This window comes from Ascaphus truei, chromosome 19 (genome assembly GCF_040206685.1).
Source record: "Ascaphus truei isolate aAscTru1 chromosome 19, aAscTru1.hap1, whole genome shotgun sequence".
In the NCBI taxonomy this organism is placed as follows: domain Eukaryota; kingdom Metazoa; phylum Chordata; class Amphibia; order Anura; family Ascaphidae; genus Ascaphus; species Ascaphus truei.
Genome location: NC_134501.1, coordinates 30,029,334 through 30,046,179, shown reverse-complemented (window position 1 = coordinate 30,046,179; position 16,846 = coordinate 30,029,334). Strand labels below are relative to the sequence as shown.

Genomic DNA, 16,846 nt, shown 5'->3' with positions numbered 1-16,846 from the left:
GGTTTTTGTTGTATTTTTGGTTGTCAAATATATGTGCAATTTTGGTTTTGGTTCTGTTTTTTTAAAGCACAATTTGTTCGTTTTAGAGGTTTGATTTTCCTAAGTCATGGGGAAAAAAAAGGGAAGAAAATGCTAAAATAGCGTAACAAATAATTAAAAAGGCTAACACGAAGTGTAAGATCATAAAAACAGTTCAGAAACGAAAAAAAATAACGGAAAAACTTGAAATAAATAAAAATGATAGGGTGAGAAACCCTTGGAGGTAAAAATTTGACATAGGGCTCTAATTTTGGTGCTAAAAAATATTTGGGTTTTGACTTTAAAAATCTTAAGGGTTTAGGTTTTGTATTTGGTTTTGGAACTTAAGCTTCTTGAAGGTTCTGGATTCACACACCCAGTTTCACCCATCTCTATTGGGAACCAGTGGCCAAAAAGTGTCTTTTTATATATCTATTTTAATGTATTATATTCATTTTGATCATTTGTTGGGGTTCATTTTTACATGTTGGAAAACCTTCATATTACTTGGAAAATGTATGTAGTTGCAATGAGGAAGAAACACTCCGCCATATAACACTTTCTGATACCGAGATGCAATAATAGATCAATAATGTATGCATGGAATTGGGTGTTTTCGGTTATGTGTTACCAGCTTTCTTCACATGGGCTCTGTGGCGCAATGGATAGCGCATTGGACTTCTAGGTGGTTGAGATATTCAAAGGTTGTGGGTTCGAGTCCCACCAGAGTCGAATCTGTAATGCATCACGTGGACATTTTATACATTTTGCAACTTTATTTGTTCATTTTGCAATAAACACATGTTTAGATTTGACAATATGCTACTAGTGAAACGTAAAAAAATTAAGGTAAAAGTCGCGGGGGTAGGCAGTTTATTCAAGTGTGAAAAGTAAGTCATAAATGCATGTATACTTGTGTGAATGCAACTTTTCACAAAAATTCATAGTTTTCATTACCACCATCTTGCCATCTTGGATGTGTCTTAGCTGGTTACAGCGCACTTCCTAGCATTCAGGAAATTTTCCATTTGAATCTCAACATTGATTCATTTTTCATGTACATTTAATGGAATGGAATACAATGGAATATTTTACAAAATGTGTCAATTCTATTGGTCAAAGCATATTTGTATAGCATTGGTGCTATGTTTCAATACTGGAAAAAATATTAATTGGTCCCCTTTGATTAACGGTGTATTCTGAACAAAAGGTGGGCACTTTCATTAGTTTTGTGGGTTGGGCTGGTAAAATAAATTCGTATTTTGGTTTTGGTTGTATTTTTGGTTGTCAACTATATGTGCAATTTTGGTTTTGGTTCTGTTTTTTTAAAGCACAATTTGTTCGTTTTAGAGGTTTGATTTTCCTAAGTCATGGGGAAAAAAAAGGGAAGAAAATGCTAAAATAGCGTAACAAATAATTAAAAAGGCTAACACGAAGTGTAAGATCATAAAAACAGTTCAGAAACGAAAAAAAATAACGGAAAAACTTGAAATAAATAAAAATGATAGGGTGAGAAACCCCTGGAGGTAAAAATTTGACATAGGGCTCTAATTTTGGTGCTAAAAAATATTTGGGTTTTGACTTTAAAAATCTTAAGGGTTTAGGTTTTGTATTTGGTTTTGGAACTTAAGCTTCTTGAAGGTTCTGGATTCACACACCCAGTTTCACCCATCTCTATTGGGAACCAGTGGCCAAAAAGTGTCTTTTTATATATCTATTTTAATGTATTATATTCATTTTGATCATTTTTTGGGGTTCATTTTTACATGTTGGAAAACCTTCATATTACTTGGAAAATGTATGTAGTTGCAATGAGGAAGAAACACTCCGCCATATAACACTTTCTGATACCGAGATGCAATAATAGATCAATAATGTATGCATGGAATTGGGTGTTTTCGGTTATGTGTTACCAGCTTTCTTCACATGGGCTCTGTGGCGCAATGGATAGCGCATTGGACTTCTAGGTGTTTGAGATATTCAAAGGTTGTGGGTTCGAGTCCCACCAGAGTCGAATCTGTAATGCATCACGTGGACATTTTATACATTTTGCAACTTTATTTGTTCATTTTGCAATAAACACATGTTTAGATTTGACAATATGCTACTAGTGAAACGTAAAAAAATGAAGGTAAAAGTCGCGGGGGTAGGCAGTTTATTCAAGTGTGAAAAGTAAGTCATAAGTGCATGTATACTTGTGTGAATGCAACTTTTCACAAAAATTCATAGTTTTCATTACCACCATCTTGCCATCTTGGATGTGTCTTAGCTGGTTACAGCGTACTTCCTAGCATTCAGGAAATTTTCCATTTGAATCTCAACATTGATTCATTTTTCATGTACATTTAATGGAATGGAATACAATGGAATATTTTACAAAATGTGTCAATTCTATTGGTCAAAGCATATTTGTATAGCATTGGTGCTATGTTTCAACACTGGAAAAAATATTAATTGGTCCCCTTTGATTAACGGTGTATTCTGAACAAAAAGTGGGCACTTTCATTAGTTTTGTGGGTTGGGCTGGTAAAATAAATTCGTATTTTGGTTTTGGTTGTATTTTTGGTTGTCAAATATATGTGCAATTTTGGTTTTGGTTCTGTTTTTTTAAAGCACAATTTGTTCGTTTTAGATGTTTGATTTTCCTAAGTCATGGGGAAAAAATAGGGAAGAAAATGCTAAAATAGCGTAACAAATAATTAAAAAGGCTAACACGAAGTGTAAGATCATAAAAACAGTTCAGAAACGAAAAAATATAACGGAAAAACTTGAAATAAATAAAAATGATAGGGTGAGAAACCCCTGGAGGTAAAAACTTGGCATAGGGCTCTAATTTTGGTGCTAAAAAATATTTGGGTTTTGACTCTAAAAATCTTAAGGGTTTAGGTTTTGTATTTGGTTTTGGAACTTAAGCTTCTTGAAGGTTCTGTATTCACAAACCCAGTTTCACCCATCTCTATTGGGAACCAGTGGCCAAAAAGTGTCTTTTTATATATCTATTTTAATGTATTATATTCAATTTGATCATTTGTTGGGGTTCATTTTTACATGTTGGAAAACCTTCATATTACTTGGAAAATGTATGTAGTTGCAATGAGGAAGAAACACTCAGCCATATAACACTTTCTGATACCGAGATGCAATAATAGATCAATAATGTATGCATGGAATTAGGTGTATTCGGTTATGTGTTACCAGCTTTCTTCACATGGGCTCTGTGGCGCAATGGATAGCGCATTGGACTTCTAGGTGGTTGAGATATTCAAAGGTTGTGGGTTCGAGTCCCACCAGAGTCGAATTTGTAATGCATTACGTGGACATTTTATACTTTTGCAACTTTATTTGTTGATTTTGCAATAAACACATGTTTAGATTTGACAATATGCTACTAGTGAAACGTAAAAAAATGAAGGTAAAAGTCGCGGGGGTAGGCAGTTTATTCAAGTGTGAAAAGTAAGTCATAAATGCATGTATACTTGTGTGAATGCAACTTTTCACAAAAATTCATAGTTTTCATTACCACCATCTTGCCATCTTGGATGTGTCTTAGCTGGTTACAGCGCACTTCCTAGCATTCAGGAAATTTTCCATTTGAATCTCAACATTGATTCATTTTTCATGTACATTTAATGGAATGGAATACAATGGAATATTTTACAAAATGTGTCACTTCTATTGGTCAAAGCATATTTGTATAGCATTGGTGCTATGTTTCAATACTGGAAAAAATATTAATTGGTCCCCTTTGATTAACGGTGTATTCTGAACAAAAGGTGGGCACTTTCATTAGTTTTGTGGGTTGGGCTGGTAAAATAAATTCGTATTTTGGTTTTTGTTGTATTTTTGGTTGTCAAATATATGTGCAATTTTGGTTTTGGTTCTGTTTTTTTAAAGCACAATTTGTTCGTTTTAGATGTTTGATTTTCCTAAGTCATGGGGAAAAAAAAGGGAAGAAAATGCTAAAATAGCGTAACAAATAATTAAAAAGGCTAACACGAAGTGTAAGATCATAAAAACAGTTCAGAAACGAAAAAATATAACGGAAAAACTTGAAATAAATAAAAATGATAGGGTGAGAAACCCCTGGAGGTAAAAACTTGGCATAGGGCTCTAATTTTGGTGCTAAAAAATATTTGGGTTTTGACTCTAAAAATCTTAAGGGTTTAGGTTTTGTATTTGGTTTTGGAACTTAAGCTTCTTGAAGGTTCTGGATTCACACACCCAGTTTCACCCATCTCTATTGGGAACCAGTGGCCAAAAAGTGTCTTTTTATATATCTATTTTAATGTATTATATTCATTTTGATCATTTGTTGGGGTTCATTTTTACATGTTGGAAAACCTTCATATCACTTGGAAAATGTATGTAGTTGCAATGAGGAAGAAACACTCAGCCATATAACACTTTCTGATACCGAGATGCAATAATAGATCAATAATGTATGCATGGAATTAGGTGTATTTGGTTATGTGTTACCAGCTTTCTTCACATGGGCTCTGTGGCGCAATGGATAGCGCATTGGACTTCTAGGTGGTTGAGATATTCAAAGGTTGTGGGTTCGAGTCCCACCAGAGTCGAATTTGTAATGCATTACGTGGACATTTTATACTTTTGCAACTTTATTTGTTGATTTTGCAATAAACACATGTTTAGATTTGACAATATGCTACTAGTGAAACGTAAAAAAATGAAGGTAAAAGTCGCGGGGGTAGGCAGTTTATTCAAGTGTGAAAAGTAAGTCATAAATGCATGTATACTTGTGTGAATGCAACTTTTCACAAAAATTCATAGTTTTCATTACCACCATCTTGCCATCTTGGATGTGTCTTAGCTGGTTACAGCGCACTTCCTAGCATTCAGGAAATTTTCCATTTGAATCTCAACATTGATTCATTTTTCATGTACATTTAATGGAATGGAATACAATGGAATATTTTACAAAATGTGTCACTTCTATTGGTCAAAGCATATTTGTATAGCATTGGTGCTATGTTTCAATACTGGAAAAAATATTAATTGGTCCCCTTTGATTAACGGTGTATTCTGAACAAAAGGTGGGCACTTTCATTAGTTTTGTGGGTTGGGCTGGTAAAATAAATTCGTATTTTGGTTTTGGTTGTATTTTTGGTTGTCAAATATATGTGCAATTTTGGTTTTGGTTCTGTTTTTTTAAAGCACAATTTGTTCGTTTTAGATGTTTGATTTTCCTAAGTCATGGGGAAAAAATAGGGAAGAAAATGCTAAAATAGCGTAACAAATAATTAAAAAGGCTAACACGAAGTGTAAGATCATAAAAACAGTTCAGAAACGAAAAAATATAACGGAAAAACTTGAAATAAATAAAAATGATAGGGTGAGAAACCCCTGGAGGTAAAAACTTGGCATAGGGCTCTAATTTTGGTGCTAAAAAATATTTGGGTTTTGACTCTAAAAATCTTAAGGGTTTAGGTTTTGTATTTGGTTTTGGAACTTAAGCTTCTTGAAGGTTCTGGATTCACACACCCAGTTTCACCCATCTCTATTGGGAACCAGTGGCCAAAAAGTGTCTTTTTATATATCTATTTTAATGTATTATATTCATTTTGATCATTTGTTGGGGTTCATTTTTACATGTTGGAAAACCTTCATATCACTTGGAAAATGTATGTAGTTGCAATGAGGAAGAAACACTCAGCCATATAACACTTTCTGATACCGAGATGCAATAATAGATCAATAATGTATGAATGAAATTAGGTGTATTCGGTTATGTGTTACCAGCTTTCTTCACATGGGCTCTGTGGCGCAATGGATAGCGCATTGGACTTCTAGGTGGTTGAGATATTCAAAGGTTGTGGGTTCGAGTCCCACCAGAGTCGAATTTGTAATGCATTACGTGGACATTTTATACTTTTGCAACTTTATTTGTTGATTTTGCAATAAACACATGTTTAGATTTGACAATATGCTACTAGTGAAACGTAAAAAAATGAAGGTAAAAGTCGCGGGGGTAGGCAGTTTATTCAAGTGTGAAAAGTAAGTCATAAATGCATGTATACTTGTGTGAATGCAACTTTTCACAAAAATTCATAGTTTTCATTACCACCATCTTGCCATCTTGGATGTGTCTTAGCTGGTTACAGCGCACTTCCTAGCATTCAGGAAATTTTCCATTTGAATCTCAACATTGATTCATTTTTCATGTACATTTAATGGAATGGAATATTTTACAAAATGTGTCAATTCTATTGGTCAAAGCATATTTGTATAGCATTGGTGCTATGTTTCAATACTGGAAAAAATATTAATTGGTCGCCTTGGATTAACGGTGTATTCTGAAAAAAAGGTGGGCACTTTCATTAGTTTTGTGGGTTGGGCTGGTAAAATAAATTCGTATTTTGGTTTTGGTTGTATTTTTGGTTGTCAAATATATGTGCAATTTTGGTTTTGGTTCTGTTTTTTTAAAGCACAATTTGTTCGTTTTAGATGTTTGATTTTCCTAAGTCATGGGGAAAAAATAGGGAAGAAAATGCTAAAATAGCGTAACAAATAATTAAAAAGGCTAACACGAAGTGTAAGATCATAAAAACAGTTCAGAAACGAAAAAATATAACGGAAAAACTTGAAATAAATAAAAATGATAGGGTGAGAAACCCCTGGAGGTAAAAACTTGGCATAGGGCTCTAATTTTGGTGCTAAAAAATATTTGGGTTTTGACTCTAAAAATCTTAAGGGTTTAGGTTTTGTATTTGGTTTTGGAACTTAAGCTTCTTGAAGGTTCTGGATTCACACACCCAGTTTCACCCATCTCTATTGGGAACCAGTGGCCAAAAAGTGTCTTTTTATATATCTATTTTAATGTATTATATTCATTTTGATCATTTGTTGGGGTTCATTTTTACATGTTGGAAAACCTTCATATCACTTGGAAAATGTATGTAGTTGCAATGAGGAAGAAACACTCAGCCATATAACACTTTCTGATACCGAGATGCAATAATAGATCAATAATGTATGCATGGAATTAGCAATGGATAGCGCATTGGACTTCTAGGTGGTTGAGATATTCAAAGGTTGTGGGTTCGAGTCCCACCAGAGTCGAATCTGTAATGCATTACGTGAACATTTTATACTTTTGCAACTTTATTTGTTGATTTTGCAATAAACACATGTTTAGATTTGACAATATGCTACTAGTGAAACGTAAAAAAATGAAGGTAAAAGTCGCGGGGGTAGGCAGTTTATTCAAGTGTGAAAAGTAAGTCATAAATGCATGTATACTTGTGTGAATGCAACTTTTCACAAAAATTCATAGTTTTCATTACCGCCATCTTGCCATCTTGGATGTGTCTTAGCTGGTTACAGCGCACTTCCTAGCATTCAGGAAATTTTCCATTTGAATCTCAACATTGATTCATTTTTCATGTACATTTAATGGAATGGAATACAATGGAATATTTTACAAAATGTGTCAATTCTATTGGTCAAAGCATATTTGTATTGCATTGGTGCTATGTTTCAATACTGGAAAAAATATTAATTGGTCGCCTTGGATTAACGGTGTATTCTGAAAAAAAGGTGGGCACTTTCATTAGTTTTGTGGGTTGGGCTGGTAAAATAAATTCGTATTTTGGTTTTGGTTGTATTTTTGGTTGTCAAATATATGTGCAATTTTGGTTTTGGTTCTGTTTTTTTAAAGCACAATTTGTTCGTTTTAGATGTTTGATTTTCCTAAGTCATGGGGAAAAAATAGGGAAGAAAATGCTAAAATAGCGTAACAAATAATTAAAAAGGCTAACACGAAGTGTAAGATCATAAAAACAGTTCAGAAACGAAAAAATATAACGGAAAAACTTGAAATAAATAAAAATGATAGGGTGAGAAACCCCTGGAGGTAAAAACTTGGCATAGGGCTCTAATTTTGGTGCTAAAAAATATTTGGGTTTTGACTCTAAAAATCTTAAGGGTTTAGGTTTTGTATTTGGTTTTGGAACTTAAGCTTCTTGAAGGTTCTGGATTCACACACCCAGTTTCACCCATCTCTATTGGGAACCAGTGGCCAAAAAGTGTCTTTTTATATATCTATTTTAATGTATTATATTCATTTTGATCATTTGTTGGGGTTCATTTTTACATGTTGGAAAACCTTCATATCACTTGGAAAATGTATGTAGTTGCAATGAGGAAGAAACACTCAGCCATATAACACTTTCTGATACCGAGATGCAATAATAGATCAATAATGTATGCATGGAATTAGGTGTATTCGGTTATGTGTTACCAGCTTTCTTCACATGGGCTCTGTGGCGCAATGGATAGCGCATTGGACTTCTAGGTGGTTGAGATATTCAAAGGTTGTGGGTTCGAGTCCCACCAGAGTCGAATTTGTAATGCATTACGTGGACATTTTATACTTTTGCAACTTTATTTGTTGATTTTGCAATAAACACATGTTTAGATTTGACAATATGCTACTAGTGAAACGTAAAAAAATGAAGGTAAAAGTCGCGGGGGTAGGCAGTTTATTCAAGTGTGAAAAGTAAGTCATAAATGCATGTATACTTGTGTGAATGCAACTTTTCACAAAAATTCATAGTTTTCATTACCACCATCTTGCCATCTTGGATGTGTCTTAGCTGGTTACAGCGCACTTCCTAGCATTCAGGAAATTTTCCATTTGAATCTCAACATTGATTCATTTTTCATGTACATTTAATGGAATGGAATACAATGGAATATTTTACAAAATGTGTCAATTCTATTGGTCAAAGCATATTTGTATTGCATTGGTGCTATGTTTCAATACTGGAAAAAATATTAATTGGTCGCCTTGGATTAACGGTGTATTCTGAAAAAAAGGTGGGCACTTTCATTAGTTTTGTGGGTTGGGCTGGTAAAATAAATTCGTATTTTGGTTTTGGTTGTATTTTTGGTTGTCAAATATATGTGCAATTTTGGTTTTGGTTCTGTTTTTTTAAAGCACAATTTGTTCGTTTTAGATGTTTGATTTTCCTAAGTCATGGGGAAAAAATAGGGAAGAAAATGCTAAAATAGCGTAACAAATAATTAAAAAGGCTAACACGAAGTGTAAGATCATAAAAACAGTTCAGAAACGAAAAAATATAACGGAAAAACTTGAAATAAATAAAAATGATAGGGTGAGAAACCCCTGGAGGTAAAAACTTGGCATAGGGCTCTAATTTTGGTGCTAAAAAATATTTGGGTTTTGACTCTAAAAATCTTAAGGGTTTAGGTTTTGTATTTGGTTTTGGAACTTAAGCTTCTTGAAGGTTCTGGATTCACACACCCAGTTTCACCCATCTCTATTGGGAACCAGTGGCCAAAAAGTGTCTTTTTATATATCTATTTTAATGTATTATATTCATTTTGATCATTTGTTGGGGTTCATTTTTACATGTTGGAAAACCTTCATATCACTTGGAAAATGTATGTAGTTGCAATGAGGAAGAAACACTCAGCCATATAACACTTTCTGATACCGAGATGCAATAATAGATCAATAATGTATGCATGGAATTAGCAATGGATAGCGCATTGGACTTCTACGTGGTTGAGATATTCAAAGGTTGTGGGTTCGAGTCCCACCAGAGTCGAATTTGTAATGCATTACGTGGACATTTTATACTTTTGCAACTTTATTTGTTGATTTTGCAATAAACACATGTTTAGATTTGACAATATGCTACTAGTGAAACGTAAAAAAATGAAGGTAAAAGTCGCGGGGGTAGGCAGTTTATTCAAGTGTGAAAAGTAAGTCATAAATGCATGTATACTTGTGTGAATGCAACTTTTCACAAAAATTCATAGTTTTCATTACCACCATCTTGCCATCTTGGATGTGTCTTAGCTGGTTACAGCGCACTTCCTAGCATTCAGGAAATTTTCCATTTGAATCTCAACATTGATTCATTTTTCATGTACATTTAATGGAATGGAATACAATGGAATATTTTACAAAATGTGTCACTTCTATTGGTCAAAGCATATTTATATAGCATTGGTGCTATGTTTCAATACTGGAAAAAATATTAATTGGTCGCCTTGGATTAACGGTGTATTCTGAAAAAAAGGTGGGCACTTTCATTAGTTTTGTGGGTTGGGCTGGTAAAATAAATTCGTATTTTGGTTTTGGTTGTATTTTTGGTTGTCAAATATATGTGCAATTTTGGTTTTGGTTCTGTTTTTTTAAAGCACAATTTGTTCGTTTTAGATGTTTGATTTTCCTAAGTCATGGGGAAAAAATAGGGAAGAAAATGCTAAAATAGCGTAACAAATAATTAAAAAGGCTAACACGAAGTGTAAGATCATAAAAACAGTTCAGAAACGAAAAAATATAACGGAAAAACTTGAAATAAATAAAAATGATAGGGTGAGAAACCCCTGGAGGTAAAAACTTGGCATAGGGCTCTAATTTTGGTGCTAAAAAATATTTGGGTTTTGACTCTAAAAATCTTAAGGGTTTAGGTTTTGTATTTGGTTTTGGAACTTAAGCTTCTTGAAGGTTCTGGATTCACACACCCAGTTTCACCCATCTCTATTGGGAACCAGTGGCCAAAAAGTGTCTTTTTATATATCTATTTTAATGTATTATATTCATTTTGATCATTTGTTGGGGTTCATTTTTACATGTTGGAAAACCTTCATATCACTTGGAAAATGTATGTAGTTGCAATGAGGAAGAAACACTCAGCCATATAACACTTTCTGATACCGAGATGCAATAATAGATCAATAATGTATGCATGGAATTAGGTGTATTCGGTTATGTGTTACCAGCTTTCTTCACATGGGCTCTGTGGCGCAATGGATAGCGCATTGGACTTCTAGGTGGTTGAGATATTCAAAGGTTGTGGGTTCGAGTCCCACCAGAGTCGAATTTGTAATGCATTACGTGGACATTTTATACTTTTGCAACTTTATTTGTTGATTTTGCAATAAACACATGTTTAGATTTGACAATATGCTACTAGTGAAACGTAAAAAAATGAAGGTAAAAGTCGCGGGGGTAGGCAGTTTATTCAAGTGTGAAAAGTAAGTCATAAATGCATGTATACTTGTGTGAATGCAACTTTTCACAAAAATTCATAGTTTTCATTACCACCATCTTGCCATCTTGGATGTGTCTTAGCTGGTTACAGCGCACTTCCTAGCATTCAGGAAATTTTCCATTTGAATCTCAACATTGATTCATTTTTCATGTACATTTAATGGAATGGAATACAATGGAATATTTTACAAAATGTGTCACTTCTATTGGTCAAAGCATATTTATATAGCATTGGTGCTATGTTTCAATACTGGAAAAAATATTAATTGGTCCCCTTTGATTAACGGTGTATTCTGAACAAAAGGTGGGCACTTTCATTAGTTTTGTGGGTTGGGCTGGTAAAATAAATTCGTATTTTGGTTTTGGTTGTATTTTTGGTTGTCAAATATATGTGCAATTTTGGTTTTGGTTCTGTTTTTTTAAAGCACAATTTGTTCGTTTTAGATGTTTGATTTTCCTAAGTCATGGGGAAAAAATAGGGAAGAAAATGCTAAAATAGCGTAACAAATAATTAAAAAGGCTAACACGAAGTGTAAGATCATAAAAACAGTTCAGAAACGAAAAAATATAACGGAAAAACTTGAAATAAATAAAAATGATAGGGTGAGAAACCCCTGGAGGTAAAAACTTGGCATAGGGCTCTAATTTTGGTGCTAAAAAATATTTGGGTTTTGACTCTAAAAATCTTAAGGGTTTAGGTTTTGTATTTGGTTTTGGAACTTAAGCTTCTTGAAGGTTCTGGATTCACACACCCAGTTTCACCCATCTCTATTGGGAACCAGTGGCCAAAAAGTGTCTTTTTATATATCTATTTTAATGTATTATATTCATTTTGATCATTTGTTGGGGTTCATTTTTACATGTTGGAAAACCTTCATATCACTTGGAAAATGTATGTAGTTGCAATGAGGAAGAAACATTCAGCCATATAACACTTTCTGATACCGAGATGCAATAATAGATCAATAATGTATGCATGGAATTAGGTGTATTCGGTTATGTGTTACCAGCTTTCTTCACATGGGCTCTGTGGCGCAATGGATAGCGCATTGGACTTCTAGGTGGTTGAGATATTCAGCCATATAACACTTTCTGATACCGAGATGCAATAATAGATCAATAATGTATGCATGGAATTAGGTGTATTCGGTTATGTGTTACCAGCTTTCTTCACATGGGCTCTGTGGCGCAATGGATAGCGCATTGGACTTCTAGGTGGTTGAGATATTCAAAGGTTGTGGGTTCGAGTCCCACCAGAGTCGAATTTGTAATGCATTACGTGGACATTTTATACTTTTGCAACTTTATTTGTTGATTTTGCAATAAACACATGTTTAGATTTGACAATATGCTACTAGTGAAACGTAAAAAAATTAAGGTAAAAGTCGCGGGGGTAGGCAGTTTATTCAAGTGTGAAAAGTAAGTCATAAATGCATGTATACTTGTGTGAATGCAACTTTTCACAAAAATTCATAGTTTTCATTACCACCATCTTGCCATCTTGGATGTGTCTTAGCTGGTTACAGCGCACTTCCTAGCATTCAGGAAATTTTCCATTTGAATCTCAACATTGATTCATTTTTCATGTACATTTAATGGAATGGAATACAATGGAATATTTTACAAAATGTGTCACTTCTATTGGTCAAAGCATATTTGTATAGCATTGGTGCTATGTTTCAATACTGGAAAAAATATTAATTGGTCCCCTTTGATTAACGGTGTATTCTGAACAAAAGGTGGGCACTTTCATTAGTTTTGTGGGTTAGGCTGGTAAAATAAATTCGTATTTTGGTTTTGGTTGTATTTTTGGTTGTCAAATATATGTGCAATTTTGGTTTTGGTTCTGTTTTTTTAAAGCACAATTTGTTCGTTTTAGATGTTTGATTTTCGTAAGTCATGGGGAAAAAATAGGGAAGAAAATGCTAAAATAGCGTAACAAATAATTAAAAAGGCTAACACGAAGTGTAAGATCATAAAAACAGTTCAGAAACGAAAAAATATAACGGAAAAACTTGAAATAAATAAAAATGATAGGGTGAGAAACCCCTGGAGGTAAAAACTTGGCATAGGGCTCTAATTTTGGTGCTAAAAAATATTTGGGTTTTGACTCTAAAAATCTTAAGGGTTTAGGTTTTGTATTTGGTTTTGGAACTTAAGCTTCTTGAAGGTTCTGGATTCACACACCCAGTTTCACCCATCTCTATTGGGAACCAGTGGCCAAAAAGTGTCTTTTTATATATCTATTTTAATGTATTATATTCATTTTGATCATTTGTTGGGGTTCATTTTTACATGTTGGAAAACCTTCATATCACTTGGAAAATGTATGTAGTTGCAATGAGGAAGAAACACTCAGCCATATAACACTTTCTGATACCGAGATGCAATAATAGATCAATAATGTATGCATGGAATTAGCAATGGATAGCGCATTGGACTTCTAGGTGGTTGAGATATTCAAAGGTTGTGGGTTCGAGTCCCACCAGAGTCGAATTTGTAATGCATTACGTGAACATTTTATACTTTTGCAACTTTATTTGTTGATTTTGCAATAAACACATGTTTAGATTTGACAATATGCTACTAGTGAAACGTAAAAAAATGAAGGTAAAAGTCGCGGGGGTAGGCAGTTTATTCAAGTGTGAAAAGTAAGTCATAAATGCATGTATACTTGTGTGAATGCAACTTTTCACAAAAATTCATAGTTTTCATTACCACCATCTTGCCATCTTGGATGTGTCTTAGCTGGTTACAGCGCACTTCCTAGCATTCAGGAAATTTTCCATTTGAATCTCAACATTGATTCATTTTTCATGTACATTTAATGGAATGGAATACAATGGAATATTTTACAAAATGTGTCAATTCTATTGGTCAAAGCATATTTGTATAGCATTGGTGCTATGTTTCAATACTGGAAAAAATATTAATTGGTCGCCTTGGATTAACGGTGTATTCTGAAAAAAAGGTGGGCACTTTCATTAGTTTTGTGGGTTGGGCTGGTAAAATAAATTCGTATTTTGGTTTTGGTTGTATTTTTGGTTGTCAAATATATGTGCAATTTTGGTTTTGGTTCTGTTTTTTTAAAGCACAATTTGTTCGTTTTAGATGTTTGATTTTCCTAAGTCATGGGGAAAAAATAGGGAAGAAAATGCTAAAATAGCGTAACAAATAATTAAAAAGGCTAACACGAAGTGTAAGATCATAAAAACAGTTCAGAAATGAAAAAATATAACGGAAAAACTTGAAATAAATAAAAATGATAGGGTGAGAAACCCCTGGAGGTAAAAACTTGGCATAGGGCTCTAATTCTGGTGCTAAAAAATATTTGGGTTTTGACTCTAAAAATCTTAAGGGTTTAGGTTTTGTATTTGGTTTTGGAACTTAAGCTTCTTGAAGGTTCTGGATTCACACACCCAGTTTCACCCATCTCTATTGGGAACCAGTGGCCAAAAAGTGTCTTTTTATATATCTATTTTAATGTATTATATTCATTTTGATCATTTGTTGGGGTTCATTTTTACATGTTGGAAAACCTTCATATCACTTGGAAAATGTATGTAGTTGCAATGAGGAAGAAACACTCAGCCATATAACACTTTCTGATACCGAGATGCAATAATAGATCAATAATGTATGCATGGAATTAGCAATGGATAGCGCATTGGACTTCTAGGTGGTTGAGATATTCAAAGGTTGTGGGTTCGAGTCCCACCAGAGTCGAATTTGTAATGCATTACGTGAACATTTTATACTTTTGCAACTTTATTTTTTTGATTTTGCAATAAACACATGTTTAGATTTGACAATATGCTACTAGTGAAACGTAAAAAAATGAAGGTAAAAGTCGCGGGGGTAGGCAGTTTATTCAAGTGTGAAAAGTAAGTCATAAATGCATGTATACTTGTGTGAATGCAACTTTTCACAAAAATTCATGGTTTTCATTACCACCATCTTGCCATCTTGGATGTGTCTTAGCTGGTTACAGCGCACTTCCTAGCATTCAGGAAATTTTCCATTTGAATCTCAACATTGATTCATTTTTCATGTACATTTAATGGAATGGAATACAATGGAATATTTTACAAAATGTGTCACTTCTATTGGTCAAAGCATATTTGTATAGCATTGGTGCTATGTTTCAATACTGGAAAAAATATTAATTGGTCCCCTTTGATTAACGGTGTATTCTGAACAAAAGGTGGGCACTTTCATTAGTTTTGTGGGTTGGGCTGGTAAAATAAATTCGTATTTTGGTTTTGGTTGTATTTTTGGTTGTCAAATATATGTGCAATTTTGGTTTTGGTTCTGTTTTTTTAAAGCACAATTTGTTCGTTTTAGATGTTTGATTTTCCTAAGTCATGGGGAAAAAATAGGGAAGAAAATGCTAAAATAGCGTAACAAATAATTAAAAAGGCTAACACGAAGTGTAAGATCATAAAAACAGTTCAGAAACGAAAAAATATAACGGAAAAACTTGAAATAAATAAAAATGATAGGGTGAGAAACCCCTGGAGGTAAAAACTTGGCATAGGGCTCTAATTTTGGTGCTAAAAAATATTTGGGTTTTGACTCTAAAAATCTTAAGGGTTTAGGTTTTGTATTTGGTTTTGGAACTTAAGCTTCTTGAAGGTTCTGGATTCACACACCCAGTTTCACCCATCTCTATTGGGAACCAGTGGCCAAAAAGTGTCTTTTTATATATCTATTTTAATGTATTATATTCATTTTGATCATTTGTTGGGGTTCATTTTTACATGTTGGAAAACCTTCATATCACTTGGAAAATGTATGTAGTTGCAATGAGGAAGAAACACTCAGCCATATAACACTTTCTGATACCGAGATGCAATAATAGATCAATAATGTATGCATGAAATTAGGTGTATTCGGTTATGTGTTACCAGCTTTCTTCACATGGGCTCTGTGGCGCAATGGATAGCGCATTGGACTTCTAGGTGGTTGAGATATTCAAAGGTTGTGGGTTCGAGTCCCACCAGAGTCGAATTTGTAATGCATTACGTGGACATTTTATACTTTTGCAACTTTATTTGTTGATTTTGCAATAAACACATGTTTAGATTTGACAATATGCTACTAGTGAAACGTAAAAAAATGAAGGTAAAAGTCGCGGGGGTAGGCAGTTTATTCAAGTGTGAAAAGTAAGTCATAAATGCATGTATACTTGTGTGAATGCAACTTTTCACAAAAATTCATAGTTTTCATTACCACCATCTTGCCATCTTGGATGTATCTTAGCTGGTTACAGCGCACTTCCTAGCATTCAGGAAATTTTCCATTTGAATCTCAACATTGATTCATTTTTCATGTACATTTAATGGAATGGAATACAATGGAATATTTTACAAAATGTGTCAATTCTATTGGTCAAAGCATATTTGTATAGCATTGGTGCTATGTTTCAATACTGGAAAAAATATTAATTGGTCGCCTTGGATTAACGGTGTATTCTGAAAAAAAGGTGGGCACTTTCATTAGTTTTGTGGGTTGGGCTGGTAAAATAAATTCGTATTTTGGTTTTGGTTGTATTTTTGGTTGTCAAATATATGTGCAATTTTGGTTTTGGTTCTGTTTTTTTAAAGCACAATTTGTTCGTTTTAGATGTTTGATTTTCCTAAGTCATGGGGAAAAAATAGGGAAGAAAATGCTAAAATAGCGTAACAAATAATTAAAAAGGCTAACACGAAGTGTAAGATCATAAAAACAGTTCAGAAACGAAAAAATATAACGGAAAAACTTGAAATAAATAAAAATGAT

The 16,846-nt window shown here is 33.6% G+C and overlaps 9 non-coding genes across 9 annotated transcripts; all 9 read left to right on the top strand.

The window, feature by feature from the left end:
- The first annotated feature begins 665 nt into the window (after positions 1-665).
- TRNAR-UCU (transfer RNA arginine (anticodon UCU)) lies at positions 666-750 on the top strand. Its single transcript is given in 2 exon segments — positions 666-702; positions 715-750. It is a non-coding gene; the product is annotated as a tRNA-Arg (tRNA).
- Positions 751-1,947: 1,197 nt separating this feature from the next.
- Positions 1,948-2,032, top strand: TRNAR-UCU (transfer RNA arginine (anticodon UCU)). Its single transcript is given in 2 exon segments — positions 1,948-1,984; positions 1,997-2,032. It is a non-coding gene; the product is annotated as a tRNA-Arg (tRNA).
- Positions 2,033-3,229: 1,197 nt separating this feature from the next.
- On the top strand, positions 3,230-3,314 carry TRNAR-UCU (transfer RNA arginine (anticodon UCU)). Its single transcript is given in 2 exon segments — positions 3,230-3,266; positions 3,279-3,314. It is a non-coding gene; the product is annotated as a tRNA-Arg (tRNA).
- Positions 3,315-4,510: 1,196 nt separating this feature from the next.
- Positions 4,511-4,595, top strand: TRNAR-UCU (transfer RNA arginine (anticodon UCU)). The gene is given in 2 exon segments: positions 4,511-4,547; positions 4,560-4,595. It is a non-coding gene; the product is annotated as a tRNA-Arg (tRNA).
- A 1,196-nt stretch (positions 4,596-5,791) lies between these two features.
- On the top strand, positions 5,792-5,876 carry TRNAR-UCU (transfer RNA arginine (anticodon UCU)). Its single transcript is given in 2 exon segments — positions 5,792-5,828; positions 5,841-5,876. It is a non-coding gene; the product is annotated as a tRNA-Arg (tRNA).
- Positions 5,877-8,294: 2,418 nt separating this feature from the next.
- Positions 8,295-8,379, top strand: TRNAR-UCU (transfer RNA arginine (anticodon UCU)). The gene is given in 2 exon segments: positions 8,295-8,331; positions 8,344-8,379. It is a non-coding gene; the product is annotated as a tRNA-Arg (tRNA).
- A 2,428-nt stretch (positions 8,380-10,807) lies between these two features.
- Positions 10,808-10,892, top strand: TRNAR-UCU (transfer RNA arginine (anticodon UCU)). The gene is given in 2 exon segments: positions 10,808-10,844; positions 10,857-10,892. It is a non-coding gene; the product is annotated as a tRNA-Arg (tRNA).
- A 1,350-nt stretch (positions 10,893-12,242) lies between these two features.
- Positions 12,243-12,327, top strand: TRNAR-UCU (transfer RNA arginine (anticodon UCU)). Its single transcript is given in 2 exon segments — positions 12,243-12,279; positions 12,292-12,327. It is a non-coding gene; the product is annotated as a tRNA-Arg (tRNA).
- Positions 12,328-15,988: 3,661 nt separating this feature from the next.
- TRNAR-UCU (transfer RNA arginine (anticodon UCU)) lies at positions 15,989-16,073 on the top strand. The gene is given in 2 exon segments: positions 15,989-16,025; positions 16,038-16,073. It is a non-coding gene; the product is annotated as a tRNA-Arg (tRNA).
- Positions 16,074-16,846: the final 773 nt, after the last annotated feature.